The sequence below is a fragment of the Podarcis gaigeae genome (assembly GCF_964106915.1).
Source record: "Podarcis gaigeae genome assembly, chromosome: 4".
Taxonomy (NCBI): Eukaryota; Metazoa; Chordata; class Lepidosauria; order Squamata; family Lacertidae; genus Podarcis; species Podarcis gaigeae.
Genome location: NC_139677.1, coordinates 56,181,783 through 56,196,907, shown reverse-complemented (window position 1 = coordinate 56,196,907; position 15,125 = coordinate 56,181,783). Strand labels below are relative to the sequence as shown.

General features: G+C 41.9%; 1 protein-coding gene across 7 annotated transcripts in view; it reads right to left on the bottom strand.

Moving 5' to 3' along the window:
• The window catches only part of TIAM1 (TIAM Rac1 associated GEF 1), a 189,933-nt gene that overhangs the window by 129,781 nt on the left and 45,027 nt on the right, over positions 1–15,125 (bottom strand). For all 7 annotated transcript variants that reach the window (XM_083735895.1, XM_083735897.1, XM_083735904.1 and 4 more), the window contains exon 3: positions 14,569–14,738. The gene's annotated coding sequence lies outside the window, so the exon portion shown is untranslated. The remainder of the gene's footprint in view (positions 1–14,568; positions 14,739–15,125) is intronic.

Here is a 15,125-nt window from a genome sequence, read left to right as displayed (position 1 = left end):
ATTCCAAAGCTTTGATTATCTTTGCATAATTCCTCTTCATATCCTCCAGTTTGCTGGCTGGTAAATGCCATCAAGTGGTAAAATAGAACTAGGCCCTTGGCACTCTGCCCCAACATGGACTGATTAAAGCAGCAGCAGCACCATCTTCTTTATCGTACAGGTTTATGTCAGAAGCAGCTTTTTAAGATATGAGCTGGCTCTGGCCTTTAAGATTATTACTATTTACTATATTCTGCCCTACCTCTCAGAGAAGCCTAGGATGGCAAAACCCACAAGCAACAAAACCATCAAAATATCTAAAAGCAATTCCAACAACAGACACAGATTGCGGGAAATATCTACTTGAAAGGCTTGTTAAAAGAGTAAGGTCATTAGTAGGCAGCAAAAAGTCAACAAACATGGAATCTGTCTAATATTTAACAAGAGAAAATTTCAAAGGTAGGCTCAATTTTATATTGTGCAGAATGGACTTCCTAATATGATGGTAACTTCAGGTGGCCCTCTCCTGCATTGCTCAGTGGTTGATTGGGTGGGTAATATAAGGGATGAGACTATCTTTTGGGTACAGTGGTGCCTCGCAAGACGAAATTAATTCGTTCCGCAAGTCTTTTCGTCTTGCGAAGCACGGTTTCCCATAGGAATGCATTGAAAATCAATTAATGCGTTCCTATGGAAACTGCCTTCAGACCAGGTCCGGGGACAGTCTGTCCCCCGACCTCTTCTGAAGGCCGGCAGGGGGCTAAAGTCTTTGCTTCCCCCCCGCCTGCCTTCCCGGGAGAGCGGAGAAACGCAGAGCTGCGTTTCTCCGCTCTCCCGGGAAGGCAGGCAGGGGGGAGCAAAGACTTTTGCCCCCCCGCCAGCCTTCAGAAGAGGTCCAGGACCTCTTTCAAAGGTGGGCGGGGGGCAAAAGTCTTTGTCCCCCCTGCCTGCCTTCTCGGGGGCTTTTAAATCGCCCCGGGACTGTCCCGGGGCGACTTAAAAGCCTCCGGACGGCTTTTGAAGGCAGGCGGGGGGGAGCAAAGACTTTTGTCCCCCGCCCGCCTTCAGAAGAGGTCCAGGACCTCTTCCGAAGGCGGGCGGGGGGCAAAAGTCTTTGTCCCCCCCTGCCTGCCTTCCCGGGGGCTTTTAAATCGCCCCGGGACTGTCCCGGGGCGATTTAAAAGCCTCCGGACGGCTTTTGAAGGCAGGCGGGGGGGAGCAAAGACTTTCGGCCCCCACCGGCCTTCCTGGACCTCTTCTGAAGGCCGGAGGGGGGGGGAAAGGCTTTGCTCCCCACCGCTAGCATTTAAAAGAGGTCCCCGGAGATTTCCCTATGGGCTTTCTTCTTGCGAAGCAAGCCCATAGGGAAATTCGTTTTGCGAAGCACCTCCAAAACGGAAAACCCTTTCGTCTAGCGGGTTTTTCGTCTTGCGAGGCGTTCGTCTTGCGGGGCACCACTGTATATTGGTCCCAAGCTGTATAGGTTTTGTATACTGGAACTAGCACCTCAAACTTAGCCCAGTTCCAAATTGGCAGCCAGGTCAATCAGTGAAATCAGAGCTGTGATTGATGGGTGCTAGAGAGAAATGTAGTGTCATACAAGCCTCAGGGAAGACCCAAAAATAGCTTCAAAATGAGCCACAAAGTTCCTTCTTCAGGCAATGAAGGAGGATCTTCCTGGTTCGTTTTGAAGCTGCTTTTGGGTTTTCCTTGGTGCCTGTGTCACTCTAGCTTTCTCACTGTAGAGTCAGATAATGGAGAAGGACTACTGGGTTCGTTCTTAACAGACTACCTGCTTAATTATGGAGCTGGTTTTTCATCTTCCGTGGAAGAGAATTGATTGTTGCCCAGAGGAAAAGAATGGAGAAATCTAAGGTTTTAGTGTAGCTGTGACTGGGTAATAGCATGTCCACCCAAAATCAAAAGGTAGCGGCAAAGACATGGGTGCATGCTCTTTCTAGCTCTGGTTCAATTTCATGTAAAAAAAAAGCTGTGTTTTTAATGGGTAATTAAAAAAGAAAAACCCTCATAATGCAAATGTAAATAAAACCCCATCATTAGTATGTGCATTTTGCTGCAGTTTGGGAGAGGTTATGGTTGAGAAATTATGAACTACATGAAAAATAGCCCATACTATTTTTCTCACAGCTGTGAGAAAGCTGTGTATGACAACCCTGCAGCATAGTCTAGTATTGTCACTTAGTCCTTTGGTGTGTTGGGCTTTTTTTAAAAAAAAGGGAAATGCAATGCAAGGGTCTGTTTAGTTGACTGAAGCAGCAATATGGGGGAATGGGGGAGATTATTGATTTCTTTTCCATGTGCTTGGTGGGGAGTTGTAGTTCAACAACATCTGGAGGACCAAAGGTTCCCCCCACCTGAATCAGATAATACTGAGCTAGATACACCAGTTATATGTTCTGATATAAAGCAGCTTCCTATGTTAAAAAATCATCCTGTTATGCACACATGCACCCCTCTAATATGGGAGCTTCCCATATGTGATGGGTCGGGACTGAATCATGAACGAAGTATTTTAGGAGTTCCCTTTGCTATAATGTAGCACAGTCTCTAGAACTCCCCACACTATAGTGCAATCATATGCATGATTTCTCAGAAGTATATTAGCATAGGATCACAGCGCCTTTATCTTAAGTCTTCTTTACCAGCATCTTAAAATTGCTCCATAATCAGTGATGCCTAGAATCTTTAAAGTGCCTGCAAAAAATGAAATCCGTTGCTTTTCACATCTGAAACCACAAGCCAGGTGCCACCAGGGTGTGTGTGGCTTACATCACTTTGTAATGCACCTCTGATGGATGCAGAAACTTATGCCTAAAAAGGAACACCTGTGTTCTTAGCAACCAGGCAATCTGAATCATACTGTTATATTATACATTTGTAAGTTTACATCAACAGAATATTGGTGAGCAAATGTCTTTTTACATCAAGGTCAGATTGCTAAACAAATTTTTACAGTTGTTAACTGTACTTATTTTACCTCCAGGAAGGGGGGAAATGATTCAAAGGGAACCAACTGGGAACCAATTCTCCCAAAGAGAGACCATAGGATACATTTATATAGCCATATTTATTCCAGCAGAACTGTATCAGTTTAACATACCTCTCAATCATGGCACACTATATAGCCATTTAAATATATGGGTAATGCTTCCCTGTCTTCCTACAATAGCCATAATCCATCATCTTTCATTCAAGGAAACATGAAATGTTTCGAGCCCTTACACAATTCTCCACATAGTATTTTCTTCCATTTATTCAATGGCAGGGGGAAAGCAGATCTTCCATTAATAATAAGGCAAAGAAGATTTCAGAGGACTGTACAGACTGTGATGTGCATGCTGATTTGCAGGATTCAGGGCAGTGCAATGCAGAAGGCAGAAGGCAAGGTTCTCAACTGCTGTGGCTGCAGGAGCACAGCTCAAGTTCAGCTGTGACCTTAAAGAGTGTCCACGAATCTTTACATGATAGAAAGTAAAACTCCTTTAGCACAGATTCACAATAGGAGGAAAAGTCAGTCCATTTTAACATTGGGGGGCCGACCCAGAACTGTCATTCTGCAGAGCAATGCCAACAACATACTGCACCCATCTGAGGGAGCTTTGAATAGAACAATCCTTCCTTGTGCCAGAACTGCTGTGACGATAGGCATTTTGCCAACACTAAATAAAGGACTGATGTATCTTAGTAATCACGCTGATGGACCTTCATCAGTAATACTCAACGGTGTGCCCTGATGGGTTACCTGTGGCCCTCCCAACTGGTTGGCCAATGCTCAGGGATGAGTGGGGCTGTAATTCAGCAATGCTTGGAGAGTCACAGGTTCTATGCCCAACCATCTATGGAGCAAGAGAGAACAGTGCTGGTCCCCAGGGTGTGGCCCTAGGCAGCTGCCAGTTCACTTGTCTTCTGGCATGGGTCGTGAAGCGCCCTAATCTAGATTGCAGAACTATCTATTCCCGCCAAACATTAGTGTTATAAAAATTCTCCATTTATTACTGACCTTTCATTCTTGCATGTATGATGCACGTTTTCTGCTTCGGTGCAACACCATCTGCTACCCCAGCAGCTGCACTTACACCCAAACTTGTGCCCAAATGTACTCTTTTCTGTTGTCCTATTTAGCTTAGCATTGAAGTTCTGTGTTCCAAAAACCTCACATTTAATGAATTGTTTGGTTAGTATCCCCAATCATCTCTATACTTTTTCTTATAAAATTAACTGTTTCAGGTTTTGCCTGTCACTATTTAATAGATTAAAAATGAATATTTGGGACAAACCCCAAACCTAGTTTGACTGGTTCACTCTATGCAGAGCCAGCAAATAGTTTATATTTGTCCTTGGAAACAATTTTTTGTGCAAAATGTATCTCCTCTGAAGCAGAAAATTTAATTTTGTGAAGTATGGTACAAGAAACTACAATTATCACAGTCTTGCTTTTGTGTTTATCAACACAGACTGGCCTCTGCTTTTCCTGGACCCAAGGCCTGCTCCTGGGACAACAACTTTGCATTTTTTAAATTAAATTCTGGAATCTCTCTCCAATCACAAACTCCTTTTGAAAATAATGGGTTTTTCTTTTCTTTTCAAGAACACTGCACCTTGAAATTTGGTAAGGCCAGTGCGGATCAGTTTTTTGTGTATAAAATAGATTAAAGCCACAAACCCCTATTGCCCCAGAATAAAAGGTAAAGGTAAAGGTACCCCTGCCCGTACGGGCCAGTCTTGACAGACTCTGGGGTTGTGCGCCCATCTCACTTAAGAGGCCAGGGGCCAGCGCTGTCCGGAGACACTTCCGGGTCACGTGGCCAGCGTGACATCGCTGCTCTGGCGAGCCAGAGCCACACACGGAAACGCCGTTTACCTTCCCGCTGGTAAGCGGTCCTTATTTATCTACTTGCACCCGGAGGTGCTTTCGAACTGCTAGGTTGGCAGGCGCTGGGACCGAGCAGCGGGAGCGCACCCCGCCGCAGGGATTCGAACCGCCGACCTTTCGATCGGCAAGTCCTAGGCGCTGAGGCTTTAACCCACAGCGCCACCTGCGTCCCCAATTGCCCCAGAATAATCAACACCAAATTTTGTTACTGGGCACAATGAATAATAAAAAATGTACAGTGTTTTTATAAAATACATTTTGCTTGATTTTTAAAAGACACAATAACAGCGTAGCCCATTGTTCAGGCTAAGCATTTAAGACAGAAAAGCATTTCCATAACAGCATTTGGAGGGGGAGAAGGAGTTGATGCGGAATTGGTTCAGATGATCAGTTCCAGCTATCTGGTCCTCACCATAGTAAACCACTTCCTCATGGACTGCCACCACACAGGAGCATTTTTAAACAGTGCTCACTGTAATGTATTAATCCACCTTGAGTCAAAGTTCCTGCACTTGCTTTCTCAAATTGCAGCAAAATCACACAATGCATACAACTCCCTTTTAGGATGTTCTCCTTGGACACTTGCCAACCATGCCCAACACTCTGGCAGGACCCACTGCTGATGCCCCCCCTTGTCTCACCTTAAAAAACTTCTGACCTAGCATTTCAAACAGTACCCTTTGAATTTCCCACAATGGCCCTGGTTTAGCATCACCCTGTGACAGGATGAGTGTTGGTTGGAGTACTGCCAACACAGCCAGGTAAGCCTGCCAGAGCCCACTGAAAGAGGAAGGGCCCACCAGAAGACACTTTGTCCAGGCCCCCTTCAAACCTGGGTTTCAATTATTATTATTATTATTATTATTATTATTATTATTATTATTATTATTATTATACCACCCTTCATCTGAAGATCACAAGGCAGTTTACAATATACAAACACAAAAATCTGTACCATAATAACGAACAAAACAATAACCCTACGCAAACAGTTTAAAAGGCCAAATACTATTTATTAGCCAAAGGCTTAGCAAATAATGGGGGGTGGGGGGAGCCCTGCACATAATGCTATTTTATGTTATCAATCAGCAGCAGTGCTTCAGAGAGCTTTACTTTCTGAATTTCACTATTCAGTCAATAGCTTTCATTAGTGACTCCATGTATACACAATAACCCTTCAAAAAGTTAAGCAGCAAAATGGAAACCCATGCTGCATACCAAATGGCTGTTATGTTCTGGAACATCCTTACACTTCCTGTAACCTGTTCCTGCTGGCAACTAGGAATGCATGCTTGGGGTGTTACTTTTCTAAAGAAATGACCTGCATATGTCTTTAAGAGCACAAACAACTCCCCATTAACACTATTGTTTACATGAAGACTACCAGCTCTTCCACATTTAGATGTTCTGAATCATCCTCATTTATCTTACATAGTTAAAACTTGTTGAACACTTTTTTATCTTTCTCGTATGTGACTGCTGCACTGGCCTGCCTCTAGTTACCTAATCCATTTTACATCACCTCATTTTTTCACATGGTACTCTCAGGTTATCCTAACTAAAATGAGAGGTAAAAAAATAAATAAATGTTTTAAACAGAAGCAGCTAACACAATTTGCAGAGGGGTTTCATCTGTCACCAAGGAAATTCTTCTGGTTCCCCAGGACTCTAATTTGGGCAGCATTGAGAAAAGAAAAACAAAAAAGTAGACACAGCACTGGGTTAGGTGGAGAGGTTTAACCTCTCCATCTAGATAAGCTCCCTGATGAGGATACAAATTGCCCCCTCCCTGGTCATCAGACTGATGATAACATGAACAGCATGGGGTGATAATCACCTGCCCCAGCTCATCTGGGTTGGCGCCAAGGGTGAATGCGGTCTTCCAGACAAAAATGGTTAGCTACCCCATGGTTTTATAGAAAACATGTCCATATAATGCCAGTGACTCCAAGAGCTGCAGTGAAGGGATAAATGCAACATTTTAAAACCAAATAATTCAAATGCAAGAAGACAGAATAGAGAAAATGTGAGTATTATTAAGCATCCAATATTTACATTACCCATACTCATATTTACATATTAATTCTGCTAACATTCGTGTTTGCTAAACAAATGCTTGATATGCAATAAAACACATTATCTATTCAAGAAGTAACATAAATTATTTATTCCAAATTTGATTTTAAAAATCCTTTTTATAGTTCCTTGAAAAAACATGATTTATCATTGTCAGTTTTAACTGGAATTATCTTTCTAGAGCAGCTATGAAAATTTGGTCTGAAATGACCGCTGGAACAGACCAAAAGCCTATTGCGTCCAGGATCCCATAACACACACAAATTTGTGTTATTTGAAGGAGGGGAGATGCACACGCAGGACGCATTATACACTGTTATTGCGTCAAACATTCCATGGCTATCCGCTACAATCTTCAAAGATACCGGAAAAATATATGGTTCAAACATTGTACGGCTTTTTCTATAAATTTGGCTTGCATAGTTTCATCTCTCCCACCTTTATTTATAAAGCAGAATACTTACAGAAGGTGGTGAAACTTCCAAATGGGGTCACTGCAAAAGCATCCCTTCTGTGTTATGCCTTCTGGAAGACTGACTGGCAGAAAGGTTTTGCTTGTATGATGGCAGCAACTTACTGTAGTACCAACAACTATAGCCCTGTTTGGGTATGTTGCTTGCATATATGTTAGATGCAAGCAGGGTGAGCAGGGATGAATGCACTCAGCTGTCCCTGCGCTGCCATGTGCCTTACTCTCCACAAGTTGGAGGGTCAAGCCTGAAGAGGGAACCCTCTTCTAATTGAGAAGCTCCCACCAAGTGACATGGAACTCTGCAAAATTGGCATTCAAATTCAGGAAGGGAGTCTCCATGAGAAGGGGGCTTTCCACTTCAAATTTCACCCTCCAACTCATGGACCTTGAGGGGGGCAGCAATTTGAGGAGAGGCGCTATCATGCTCATTCTCACATGTAGCCTTTACACACGAGCAACATACCTGAATCAGATCAACCTCAGACCTGAGTACTCAAAATGCCTAGTTCTTTTATTCTCAAGGGAGGGAGGGGGAAGAGAGAGAATTTAATCTGAACCAAAAGTGTGTAGGAAGAATATTCAGCATGTAGGAGTAAGAGAATAATATTTTAGCTGGCTATTGCAGCTGTCAGAGAGAATTCTGAGACTGCACTCCCACACAAAGCAGATGCATCTATTCACTTCTGATTTTAGGTGGTGTTCAAATGTTCTCCCACTTCCCAGTTACGGAAAGTGCTCAGAAAACCCTTTCCTCTGCTCATGAGCATTATGCTCTCACTGCTCTTCCAGCTTCTGAAAATTAACAAAAATGTAGATTAAGTTTATCTTTCAGAAGTTGGATGCTTGCATTGCAAATTTCAAGAAGCTTTCAAGATGCACACAACTCATTTCAGAGTTTTGTTATCCATGGCAAAATTAAACAAATGATGATTTAATGACCACAAGTGTGTTGCTCCTGCCTTGCTCCTGCCTGTGCTACACAGGAGAGAAAACAAGCCAGAGTCCAGCTTGCCATGAGATGTAAACCCAGGCTCATGGCTGGTTTCTCTTCAACCCAGCAATGGTAAGACAACAAACCTTTGTTTTTCCTTCTGGTTTGTTTGGTGTGAAACAAGCTACAAACCATTGTCATCATTACAAGCCTTTCCCCTTGGCTTCCAGTTCTGGTCTGCCTTAATGGAGGCAGCCCCCATGACAGCAGGAGAGTGTAGGCAATGGAAAAACAAGGATGATAGAGAGTAAATCATTCTTGCAAGTTCCCCCCAAAAATGGGCTTCACTCGCACTCTGTCTCAGTACCTGGTTCTTGCTGCAACATGGAATGCAGGGGCCAGGGAGCCGCTGAGTACAAAAGCACTTCACCTGGCAAAAACCCTCCAACGCTGCCATTAAGAAGCAGAGGTTCTCCTGTTAATTAGAGCTTAACTGGACTAAAGTACAGGTGTGTGCTAGAAGAGATGAGATCACAAACTGTGAACAAACCAACTCCAAGGACTTTGTTTGAATTTGAGATAAAATTCAATTTGCACTTCATTCGGTACAAAAGTCGACGGGGGAGGGGATCCTACGGTTTGTTTATTTAAAGTTTTCCTATCTACATTTATGATTCGGCAACCCTCCCCTGAATGTTAGTTCAAATTATACCTGTACAAGTGAGGATGGAAGAAATTGGATTTAAAATATGGGTTATAACATCAAACTGAACTGTGTGTGTAAAAAAGGGGGAAAGGGATGGAAGCTCTATTTTGCAAAAGGTTTATGATGGAGACTTAGAGCTAACTCTTCCGCATCCTTTATTATCTATGAAGTGAACTGAATAACACTAAGAGGACCTGGAATTTAATTTAACTGGAAAGATAATTGGCCATATATCTTCAGCTGGAAGGATGAAAGAAGTCTGTGAGCTGCCAAGGAACTGATAAGGTTCTTACTAAGTCATCTCTAATTCGGTAGACTGCTCTTCTTCCCAGGCTTGGGGAGGGGGGAATGTTGACAACAGTTTATTTACTGGGACAGAGCAACTTTTGCAGCTGCTGTTCTCGGTGCAAAACAATGAAGCATGAGATGGAGAAAGAACAATGATATAGTTTGAGTCCCTCGCTTGAAGTTTTATAAATTATTTAATGTGTCAACACAAATAGAAGTTATTAACATTGCAGTTGCTGCATAAGGGATTATTATTATGACTGGAATGTAATTGAAACTAGTAAGATTTTGGAATGCAGAAATAAAGAAAATTAGAAAGCCATCAAATCTAGCATGTGGGGGGGCCTACTTTAATTAAATTATATAATTTGGTATTTGAATAATTGGTATTAATAATTGTATTATAAATTGGCATTGTTATAATGAGGCTGTTATTGGAATATAATTGAAAACTAATAAAAAAATATCTATGACAAGCCTTTCCTCTCCATGGAACACATTTAAGAGGAGAGGAGCAAAGCACTTTGTATGCATTCAACCATAGTTTAATTGAAACCATGGTTTAACATTGCATGGGAAGTGGATCAGAGGGAGGCTTGATTCACAGGGCTTCTTGGGAGAGTAAATTCCAAGGCTGGAAAGGAGCACCATGGACACGGTCTTCTGCTGTCCCATTTAGTATCCATGTCAAGAATAAATTACATAACTATAGGAAGTGGATTCATATTAAGACCAATATACTGCTCCTTCCCCACCCTGCATTTACTCACATTTACATGATAGAGTCAGTTTATGTACATCTGAACACAGTCATAGCTAATGCTTTAGCTGGCTCTCCAAGCACATAAGTAAACTGCTAAACCTGCCTCTAAGGGAGGATGACATTACATCTTCTGCTGTACAAGCATCCATATTGTGGATATGGGCAAAGGAAGAATTTGAATTGGCATGCTCTAAGTCCTGAAGCACAATTTTTTTATTTAATTTATTACGGCATTTACCGCATTTACTCGAGTCTAATGTGCAGTCGGATCTAATGCACACCTCAATTTTCAACACCTTGAAACAAACAAACAAATCTGCTGGCGAATGTAATGTGCATCAGCAAAAAAGTTCACTCTTTACAAGAATAAATTTTTATTAGTAGCTTCTTCATGGCTTCCCCCGTAAGCGAAAAAATAAAAATAAGAGGCTTTTCCTGGCACAAAAAAAACACAAAGCAAACACCTGACCCGCCACAAAACCCTGGCGGCAGCAGAGTTTTGAAGAAAGGAAAGATCCGCTCAGTTTAAACTTATGTTTTACCGTATTTAATTGAGTCTAATGCGCCATCAAATATAAGGTGCATCCCATTTTTCACAGTGTGATTTGGCAAAAATGTGTGCATTAGACTTGAGTAAATACAGTATATCCCACCTTTCCTCCACAGAGCTCAAGCTGGCACACACTATTCTTCCCACAGTATTTATTTGGTTATTTATTTTGGTGTCTATCCTACCTTTTCCCACAGCACAATGTGATTGATATATAAAAAACTGACCAAGGTAATCATCATACATATGTACCCATGAAATCAATGCGGAAAAAATCGTCATAGGTTAAAGTCCTGTTGCTTTCAATGGGAACTAAGTGCAACAAAAATGAAGAAGCATTCAGCTGTGTTTTACTCTGGATCTAACCCAGAATATTATCCTAACCTGCTTAACCTCAGCTATTAAAACCCAGCCCAACAAGGAAGTCTTGCAACGCCTCTGGAAGGGCATGCAGCTGGTTGTTAAAATTTACTGCCCCTAAGAAAAATGTGTTGTCAGTAAGCAAAGAGTTCCACAGCAAAGACCAATTAATTTCATCCACGTAGATAGAAATTCACATCTGTAAGACAGCAGCTCATAAGAAAATACAGACTCCCAGACCCCTGTTAAGGAAACAAGTATGTCCAGCTCAGGAATTCTCACCTCTAACAACACTGATCTGTCCCTTAGGTTCCACTCTTGGCCTATTAAGAATTTTTCAGAGTGATAAGTAGCCTCTTGATGAAACATCCCAGTTAAGTGTTGTTGCTCAGCTGTCTGACTAGGAAGATCCTTATTCAAACCTCACTCACACACTAAGCTCAGTGGATTACATTGGAACAGTCACTAGCTATCAGCCCAATCTACACCACAGGGTTGTTGCAAGGGTGAAATTGGGAAGTGGGAAGAATGCTTGGAAGAAAGGTGGGATATTGATGTAATAAAATGGTTGTTGCACATGTTTAATTAGAAGCAAGTGCCACACTGAAACTTATTACCAAGTGTGCCTTACAGCCTAAATTCCCAAATAGGGAACGGGGCTTGAATATGCCCATACATCTCTAAAGGGCATATACACAACACACAACAGGCATGATAAATGGTGTTGTGATGTTTTAAATAAACAGATCTTGAAATGCTGATAGATGTCTCAGCCACCACACTATCATTACCATCAAGGCAATAACATGCTTACTGAGATGCAATAAAATGGGTTGTTACATTAACAATAGCCTCCACGATAAAATAATTTGCCACCTTCTCAATTATCACAAGGAAAACATGCAAGGGAGTCCCAAGCTGCCATTTAAAATGTGGTGCATCAGCTTTGGCTCTCTTTGGATACCTGTATATGAGCACAGAGGAAATGGATAGGAAGAAAGAACCAAAAAATATACCCCTTTATCTGGCAAAAGGGAAGCACCTGTATTTTCTCCTTGAACAGAGGATGGGTTAGATCCAAAGGGACGTTTGTATGAACTGAAGGCACTTCTGCTTGTGCAAAGGGAGTTCACAATTGTACTGAATTATACACCTTGATCCCTGTTACAACCCCCCATCACTTCTCATGCCATTCCAAAGGGCTTCTCAACCCCCCAGGAGCACCTTTGGGGGGGCAGAGTAAGCACAAAGAGTTATAGCTAGGAAGAACTGATAGAGAGCGCATCTTGTGGTTTAACAGATCAAATCTTATAAAATTTCTCTTAACAAGAGCTAACTATGGCTTAAATTGGAATACAGGCAGAATCACTTTCTTTTGTTTAGATGTTCAAATGGTGTCCATATCAGAACAGCCAAATAGCTTCATAAACAAGCCAACTTAATCATAATTCAGTAATAAATATTACACTATTTAAGGCTAACAGATGTTGAATATTGCTAAACTAAAGAAATTAAGAGCATATGGGGGAGATATGCTAAAAAAAAATACAGCTTACTTTTCATTCTTAGCTTTAGACTTAATGTAAATTATACCTCTAATCCCAACTATGAATCACTATACTGATCACAGAGTCATAGAACTGCAGAGCTGGAAGGGATCCAGGGGGTCATCTAGTCCAACCCCCTGTCATGCAGGAATCTCAAATAGATCATAAATGACAAATAGAGCAGCTTCTCTTGTTTTAGATACCAATATGGAGATTAACAATATCACCATGTAGTAAGCATGTCACATGTGACTTGGAAAATATTTCATCTGTGTTGCTGAGAAGTAGCAGAAAGCATTAAATGTTTTCTGACACATTGGAACAGCTTGCTATAAGATCAATGATCAGAGAAAGGAAATCCCATGTTTTAGGATGCAGTCCTATCATTGGCACATGTTAGGAAGGAAGCTCAACCACATAAAACACTGCTGCTACTCCCCTCCTTCCTCTAAATATAAAAGCAACTGGCCAGCAATGGAAGGGTGATACCAGATGTGGAAGGAAACGCTTTGATCAATAACTAGAAAAATGTGTTATAATTAAGATCTACCCCTGGAAATTAAGGCACATAGCTCCTCTTCTTTCATTTGCTTTAATCATGTCAACATGGCAAAAATCTGTCATCTCCTTGCCTGGTCAATAAGGAAACAGTGGTTCAGATCCAGACAAGTTCTTCCCAATATGGTTTTGGAGAGCAGGTGGGTCACATGCAGCCATCGACCACTCTATGCAGCCCACCAAGCCCCAGGAAGCCTATCTGCAGTTCCCAGCTCATGAGCTATATTCAGCTCTGCAGTAGCTGAAAGATGGAAACAGGGACAACAATCTTTTCTCCACTGCCCAGATGATGGCTGCTCAGCAAAGCAGCAGGGACTTTGCATGGAATGCTAAACCAAACAATGGCATAACACAAACACGTAAGCATAAGAGTTCCGGGAGAGAATATCAAGGTCTTCTGCTAGTCCTGATGCTGAGCTGCAGTATGGTAAGGCATGGTGTGGGCTGAGTGGGTAGTCCAAACCCAGGATTGTGGCTTATCTCGCTCCAGACAAACCACAAGGTGTAACCAAGGTTACATGCTGAGTCAAGTTCAGCAGCAGAAGGTCATGAGGAGGAGCACAAGAGGAGCAATCTGCTCTCTTGAGAACACCCAGTCTTACTAAGCCATCATTTGCCTCAGTGGGATGTGCAAACTGGCTCAGTGTGTTTATGTGCAATGTCCCCAAGTTCTAGTAAAAGGGATAAGGAGAAAGGGGAATATCTGTGCATCTCCAATTCCTTGTTCTAAGTTGTTACTAACATGTCTTTTATAAATATTTCAGCTGGCTATTTCGGAAGGGACTTTGCCCTCAGTCCTCTCAGAAGTCAGTTGGGGGGCAAATGTTCTCCTCACCAAGTGATCTATCTTTGAAGCCACCATTTTTTTTAGGTGCTTGGTTCGTATCCAGCAAATGGTAACTGCAGAGCCCAGAGTTATGAGAACTGAACTATGTAGTTCTACCTGATCCCCATCACATGGTTACTACAAAGTTTAATTCTTATTGGTAGTGTGCACAGTGTGGACAACGATAGAGACTTGTAGGAGCACAGGAAGCTCCTGGTGCCAAGTCAACCCATTGGTTGATGAAGCTCAGTACTGTCTACAGTGACCACCAGCAGCTCTCTAGAGTTTTAATCAGGAGACTTTCCTAGCTGTATTTTGAAATCTCGGGGATTGAACCTGGGATATTTTGGCATGCAAAGCATGTACTCAACCACTGAGCTATGGTCCTTTCCCTAAATAGGTATACCATAGAGTTGTTGTTGTGTGGTTAAAAAAAGAAAAAAAAGGAAGTGCCTGCCTTGGAGCAAAAGACTGGACATAATAATTGAGCATCTCTTACAGCTTCACGTTCTATGGCTTGAAGTCTCTCACAATGAAAAGGCAGGCTATTCATTACTGACTATTATGTATAGTGCATAACAGATTGAGAAAACAGTACAATAAAATTACAGAACGTACCTCTGCTCCATGAGAAAAGCAGCTAAATGCTCTTGAAGTATTGCAACCCTAAAGCGTTGTATTCCAGGGTCCAACAGCAACAATTTATGCAGCTCACATCAAAGAACAGCGCGGCTTTTCAAGGCAATACATGTCTCTTAAGAGGATATGTTCACCAAGCAGATCACAAGCTGGAATACATATATACAGTCAAATACATATATACAGATGAGGGATAAAAAAAACACATCCAAAAAAACCGTATTTTAAGTTCAATTAACATTTTATTTTAATATGGAAACAACAAAAGGAATTTCTCTTACGGCTCAAATAACCTTACCTAATTCACAGTGCCAGTCTTACTTACGGTACAATAAGCCTCATTTGATTCAATTACTTGAAGGGGACTGGAGGCATTAAGGGAGACCGTAATGCTACATCCTCACATTCAGAGATATTCTGCCACATTTAAGTATTTTTGGTGCTGGGCTTGGGGCTATTATTAGCTATATCTGGTTGCTAGGGAAGGCTTTGGTAATGACATGCACAAGCCAGAAAACAGAATCTGATTTGCAAAA